General features: G+C 38.3%; 1 protein-coding gene across 1 annotated transcript in view; it reads right to left on the reverse strand.

The window, feature by feature from the left end:
- The window catches only part of LOC107707143 (thyroid adenoma-associated protein homolog), a 108,704-nt gene that overhangs the window by 12,211 nt on the left and 89,174 nt on the right, over positions 1 to 7,319 (reverse strand). Inside the window, exons 23-24 of the mRNA XM_016511056.1 lie at positions 5,685 to 6,069; positions 2,366 to 2,489 (exon numbers count right to left, since the gene is read on the reverse strand). The gene's annotated coding sequence lies outside the window, so the exon portion shown is untranslated. The remainder of the gene's footprint in view (positions 1 to 2,365; positions 2,490 to 5,684; positions 6,070 to 7,319) is intronic.

Here is a 7,319-nt window from a genome sequence, read left to right on the forward strand (position 1 = left end):
GCGATAACAGCATTTAGCTGTTGATGCAGCGTTGTGTTCTTTTCTCAGCCTTGATGATATGTAACACTGCAAATTGTCTTGGAGATTTAGTCAAATTTCCATGCTCTTTCTATCACCTACATTGTGCGTTTACATACCATCTCCGTTATCACGAAACCCACGACACAACAAAAACAGCTCCGATCACTGCGTCCTCCACTCACAGGTTGTTGACGTTTATGAACGCTGTCGGCTGCTTCAGAGTTTCTGCTGCCGGTACGAATGCAACCAGGAAAATGGCCCAAGGGGGAAATTGTTTCTCTAGGAACCACCCTGCTGGCTAGTTACTAGAACTGATTTCCTAGAAATAAATGGTGTGAAAGCCCCTTTTGAATAACAACCCCCCCCGATCAGAACCAAATCGAGAACCGTGGTTAAAAAAACCGAGATATGTATTGAACCGTGGGCTAACTGTATTGTTGCATCCCTAGCTGAAGTACACAAACATATCACTTCACTTCAGAAGGCCTTTATTAACCCCCCCCCCGGGCCGTGTGGAGTAGTTTTTATGATGTATGGATGTACTTTTTTTGGCTTCAAAATCTCAACGGCCATTCAATGCCATTATAAAGCTTGGAAGAGCCAGACATGTTTTAATATAATTGATTCGATTCGTCTGAAAGAAGAAAGTCATACACACCTAGGATGGCTTGAGGGTGAGTAAATCAAGGGGTAATTTTCGTTTTTGGGTGAACTATCCCTTTGACTGTGAAATTTACTAGCAATTCTTAAGAGAATTTTCTCTACAGTTTTTTTTTTTTATTGAACAAGAACTCATGTCATATGTAGCCAACTAATTATTTTAGAGCAGAGCAAAAATAAATAAATAATAATAATAATACAAATTACTATAGAAAGATTTTATTATTATTATTAAAAACTACCTAGAACGTTAACTCATGAACTTTCCAGTCCTGGAAATAGCCATTTTAGAATTTCCAGATTTTTCCACGACCATCTGGACCCTGATCATAAACGCTGTCTGATCATAAACTGAAGACACACTGACACACACTTGAAAACGACCCCCAGACGGAGTCCAGAGGGGCTGTTTTACTAACTTGATCTCAGAACAGGTGTAATCCAGCATGTGTTGTCCAACAGAACACGGGTACCAAAATACACTCAGTAATTGTGCCATTACACAACACTGAAAGTGTCCAAGTGCATTACACAATCGCACAGACACACACTCAGCAAGTATTATGGTGTTGCTTAAATCACAGGGCAACTGCTACAAAAGACACGTATCATGTCACACTGTACAAACAGCAATACACTGCAAGGCGTTTCACAATGCTAAATGCTGTTATAAGCTACATAATACAATTTAATAACAGCAAATTGCATACATACAATTGATAAAATATGGTAGCCTGATACTCTGTTTCTAAAATATTATTAGCGATTTGGGCTTGTTTAGATCTCCATCTTTATCTTTGGAACAGGACAGGCCTATGACCTAGCATAACGTTCAACGTCCCAAAGTCAATGTTTTGTTTTTTTGTTTTTTTTTAATGGGTTTTTAGTTATGCCTGAAAAAAGGTTTGTGGTCAACACAAGCTCAAGATATTTTCACGCTTTATTCTACGACACAAAATACATCAGTAATGTAAACTTTATCATGGCAAACTGTAAAACTCATCTACTCAACTTGTCCTCTTTCACAGCATCATGTTTATAAATGCGCTTTTGGGAACTATTCTATTCTAACTCAAACTTTCCCATTTGTGGATTTTAAATCAAGATTACAACGTCCCAAAGTCAATGTTTTGTTTTTTTGTTTTTTTTTAATGGGTTTTTAGTTATGCCTGAAAAAAGGTTTGTGGTCAACACAAGCTCAAGATATTTTCACGCTTTATTCTACGACACAAAATACATCAGTAATGTGATTTTAAGCTTTATGTGTCTTGAAAATGGGCCTACAGAGGTTGTTTGGGACAGTAAACTTTATCATGGCAAACTGTAAAACTCATCTACTCAACTTGTCCTCTTTCATAGCATCATGTTTATAAATGCGCTTTTGGGAACTATTGTATTCTAACTCAAACTTTCCCATTTGTGGATTTTAAATCAAGATTAAGAAAGAGTTGTCGGAAGCATAATGGTGGTGATGCTGAACTCATGCAACCATGGTGTAGTTTATTTATACCCTATAGCTTTTTACTTTCGCCACCTGTATTTATGCTAAGTTGATTAAGTTGATTATCATGATAAACAAAACGGGTAAGAATCAAACTTTCATTGGTCACAAAGCTAATTTTCTGCAATAATTCAAAAGTCAATGAAAAAAGAAAAACATGATAGTTTCATCTGTATGGTTCACCTGTGTGTAGAGGTTTCCAGCAATGTGAGGAGATACTCTAGAACCTCCTGACAGCTCAAAGATGTCATCCCATCTCTCCAGTGCAGCAGGGAAGAAAGTGGGAGGACAGCAGAACCTGCAAAACCTGTGAAACACCAAAATAAATGGAGACTTTAGTCAGGCTAGATGCCGTATTTTCACAAAACCATTGAACAGACTGTACATCTATTCTACACAGCCTCATTTTCATGCATGTCATAATAACTATTGCATCTACCCTGACTAATCAAACACAAAGAACACGAGAAGTCGGTCCAGGATGTTTTGTGAATATTTTCAGTGCTTCATTTGCCAGACACACCTCTAAAACCATATTCCTTTCATCCATATGAACATTCCCTTATTCCACCCTCCCGTCGGTTAGCATTCCTCCCTCCCCATCCATCCATCTATCCCTCCATCCCCTTGCACATAAAACACATCTGGTTCAGCTCTGGCCCTCGGGTTTCCCCCTTAGCAGAGCGAGGGAGTTAACGGAAGACTTGTTTTTCTTCTCCTCAGACCCCCACCGTCTTTCCTTTCCCTTCCCGTGACAGGCCAGGTACCTTACAGTGCTTTGTTGATATCATTTAGACTTGTTTGGTTGATTATTATTTCTTGGAGTGCACAAGAGCCTTAAAAAAAAAAAGTATTTTATATTACGGTACATTATATTATATTAAAGTACATTACGAAACCAATGTGGATTTAGTCTTAAGACTAAAATTAATATTTTCAGAATGGATTTAGGCACTAGGCTTTAGTGCAATTGCAGTTCGATGCATATTTTCTTATTAGCGTTGCCATTTGAGCCCACAGAGGAAATTAACCTAACTTTCTTCATCACTTCCCAGAATGCTTTGGTGGAACAGTAGACTTACCATGGAAACCAGGCCATATTGAGAGTCTAGAGCCTAACAGCAGCACTTTAAACATTAACAGTTGGCCAATAAAACAGCTTTTAAGAACACGCATGCACACCCAGCCAAAATCCCTGCAACAGACACGCAGAAAATACACAAACACACACACACACACACACACACACACACACACACTTCCAGAAAAGCTGATTCCCGTCAGTTTGAACGTTGCTTAATGACAGAAGCGGCAAAACAGGAGGGTAATTGATGGTTGGTTGAGTGTTTATGAGGAATTGAAACGCGACCCCTGTTTCTAAACAGGAAATCGCCTGCCATTTCACTTTGCAGGGCTTAAGCTCGGAGTTGAAACTGCGTTTGTGTGTATTGAGCCTGTGAATGGAAATTAAATGACATTCAGCCAGTTCCATTCAGAGACACAGCTGTGACTAGCTCTTGTCCAGCAGGTTTTTACAGTGTAGATGTTTATTCAGATAATCAGAGAGAATCCCCATATGACGACATGTGTCATTTAGACGACTGAATTCACTAATCTCAGGACCGGATTTGTGATCAGTGTAATGGTGAATTTCAACCTGGTGAAATCCAAGGATTTCGACTGCTAACCTGCATTAAAGGGATAGTTCACCCAAAAATGAAAATTTGATGTTTATCTGCTTACCCCAAGGGCATCCAAGATGTAGGTGACTTTGTTTCTTCAGTAGAACACAAATGAAGATTTTTAACTCAAACCGTTGCAGTCTGTCAGTCTTATAATGGAAGTGAATGGGAATCATGGCTTTGAGAGTCAAAAAAACATACACAAACAAAACCAAATTAAACCCTGCGGCTCGTGACGATACATTGATGTGTAAAGACACTAAACGATCGGTCTGTGCAAGAAACTGAACAGTATTTATATCGTTTTTACCTCTGATACACGGCAATGTCTGAACAGTCCTGAGCGTCCTCGACAGCCGGCGCGTGACGCGTCTTCTTGATCGTTTCGTGTCTTTACACATCAATGTATCGTCACGAGCCGCAGGGTTTAATTTGGTTTTGTTTGTGTATGTTTTTTTGACTCTCAAAGCCATGATTCCCATTCACTTCCATTATAAGACTGACAGACTGCAACGGTTTGAGTTAAAAATCTTCATTTGTGTTCTACTGAAGAAACAAAGTCACCTACATCTTGGATGCCCTGGGGGTAAGCAGATAAACATAAAATTTTCATTTTTGGGTGAACTATCCCTTTAAGTTTCATTCGCAAAAATCGTGAGACCTGCAAAGATTATTTTTCCTAGTACTCTTACAGTCCAAAATAAATTCATTGCTTCTCATTTTTGCTTTTGTAAAAATTTTTTTTTTTTTTTCTGTTGTGTTTGTTGTGAGGTCTAGGGGTGTGTCTGGGGGGTAGAATGTTTTTCAGAGTGTTTGACATTTTATAAAGTTTTGCACTGCATTTTGTGAAGTTTTCCAAGTGATTTGTAAAGTTTTTGTATTGTGCTTTGTTAAGCATGAAGTTGTAATGCAAATCATTTTGTGATGTTTTGTTAACGTTTTTGTAGTGTTTAAAGTTTTGTAAAGTTGCAATTTTGTTTCAAGTTTTGTTAAATAGTTTGTTGTTTTGTGTAAAGTTTTAGTGTTTAATTATTTCTGTTTGACATTTTAAGTTTTGCACTGCATTTGTGAAGTTGTTGGTTTCTGAATTTTGTGAAGTTGTCAAGTTTTCTGAAGCTTTTGTACTGTTTTGTAAAGCTAAGTAGAGTGTCTGAAGTAGTGACGCAAATCATTTTGTAAAGTTTTGTTAAGGTTTTGCAGAGTGTTTAAAGTTTTGTAAAGTCACAATTTTGATAAACCATTTGTGTGTGTGTGTGTTGCTTTATTTTTAAGTTTTTGTAGTGTTTTTTGTAAGGTTTTTGGAGTTTTGTAAAGTATTTTTGTTAAGTTTGAAGTTTTGTAAACGTTTGCACTGCATTTTGTGGAGTTGTGTCAAGTGTTCAGTAATTTGTAAAGTTATGCATTGTGTTCTGAAAAGCTTAGTAGAGTGTTTCAAGTTGTAACAATCTTGTGAAGTTGTGTGCTTGTGTGGAGTGTTTGAAGTTTTGTTAAATAATTTAAATAGTGTTGCTTTTTGTAAAGTGTTTTTTTACAAAGTTTTTGTAGAGCAGTGTTTGACGTTTTGTAAAGAAGTTGGTAAGTTGTGTCAAATTTTTTTTTTGAAGTTTTTTGTATTGTGTTGTGTAAGGCTTAGTAGAATGTTTGAAGTTGTAACGCAAATCATTTTATGAAGTTGTTGTTTTTGTGCCTTTGCAGGGTGTTTAAAGTTTTGTAATGTTACAGCTTTTGCAAGTTGTTTTTGAGTTGTATTTTAAATTTTTTTATGCAGCGTTTTATAAAGTTGTGTACAGTATGCTGAAGCAAAAGCGTGGTTTCCTCACCATGGCTTGACACCCAGGGTAAGTCTCGTGAAGGGCCAGGGAGGTTAAGCTGGACACACTGAGGTCAAAGGGCAAGGGTCCCTGACCCCGTTAAAACTCTTCCTCTGTCTTCTGAAGTCTCCTGAAGAACTGTTCCAGGCAAACAGCCGAACCTCATAGAGCGGACACCGCAGCAGTCGCTCCAGGAGGTCTCTCTGAAACCCGTCAGACTCTGGACAATTCCACAGGTGAGGTGATTCCACACAGATACTCATGGCTATGTGAGCCAGACTCTGCAGGTACTGTGTGGCTCCAGGGACTGAGAGCTTCATGTCATCGGGCCCCTGAGGGGCCACAAGTTCTGAGGCCATAAGAATCAGCAGAGTTTCCTCACGCAGCTGCGACTCTAGAGCAGAAACAACAAATGTACTCCATTACATGTAAGAGAAGTGACAAATTGTAAAATTAAAGCATCATTGATATTTGGTGACATATAAAAATGTACAATGCAATGAAAGAACTACTTTAATTGGTGTATATTAGTGAAAAATGATCACTCTTTGAACTTTCAATATTAATTATTTATTTAGCTTCACTATGCCATCGCTGCTGAAAAGCAACCCGGGAATTGCAAGAGCTTCAGAGCCTCAAGCATCCTTTTTTCCTTACTGAATTATTATGAACGCAATATTCTTCTGAAAGCTAAATAAATCCCACTAATCCATCCAAAGAGTTCCAAGGAACCATTCAAACTCCCACAATGCAACTCAATCCAGCCCTGCACATGATTCAACAAGCAGTGGACCAGAGGAGTGGGGCCACGCCTCATTCCCCCAGATACGGCCCGGTTACCGTGACACCCGAGTATCAAAAGAGCTCTCGTACGCTTCTCTGAGCATGCTCAGACTGACCTAAAGCAGCTCGCCTGCGCCGCACTCTAATTTAGCCAAGTGTGAGAGGGGATTCTGTATGTGTGTGTACTTGCATGTCTCTTTAGGGCACGGACATTGCTCAACACCTGTTTCAATGATGATAATTGTTGACATGTTCACACAGACCCTGACCGTTATTATAAGAAGGGGGTGATGGGAAGGCATGTTTAAAATCAGGGTGGGGATGTTGACAAACGCTTGTAGTGATGAGAACTGGAATATCTAATCTAATGTGGAAAATACCTCATCACCAGAACCCTGACACAGACATTGCCAACACAACGTCAACACAAGAAACAGACAGCGAGCTATTTAAAGAGTCATTTATCATAAATACAGATCACTTCCACATGCTTTTGTTCATGTTTTCTTGCTTCACTCAGACACAGGCACAGACATCTGTAGACTCGCTTAAATGTTCCTTAAAAAAGTCATTCGATTAAAATTATTACATATACACATACGTCTTATGCTCACCAAGGCTGCTATTATTCTGATCAAAAATTCAATAAAAACAGTAACATTGTGAAAAACAATTTAATATATTTTAAAAGAAAGAAAAAGTATTGGTTTTCCCATTCACACTAGAACAAGTACTACACATGTCTGCTAGATGTTTAAAATCAAACAGAAAAAGTACTTTAACAAACACTTTTCCATAATGTAGAAGGCACAGTTTCACAGAATGGTTCTCCAACAGGTTCCAAAAAAAAAAAAAAAAAAA

This window comes from Sinocyclocheilus rhinocerous, unplaced genomic scaffold, assembly GCF_001515625.1.
Source record: "Sinocyclocheilus rhinocerous isolate Xijiao unplaced genomic scaffold, SAMN03320098_v1.1 scaffold715, whole genome shotgun sequence".
Taxonomy (NCBI): domain Eukaryota; kingdom Metazoa; phylum Chordata; class Actinopteri; order Cypriniformes; family Cyprinidae; genus Sinocyclocheilus; species Sinocyclocheilus rhinocerous.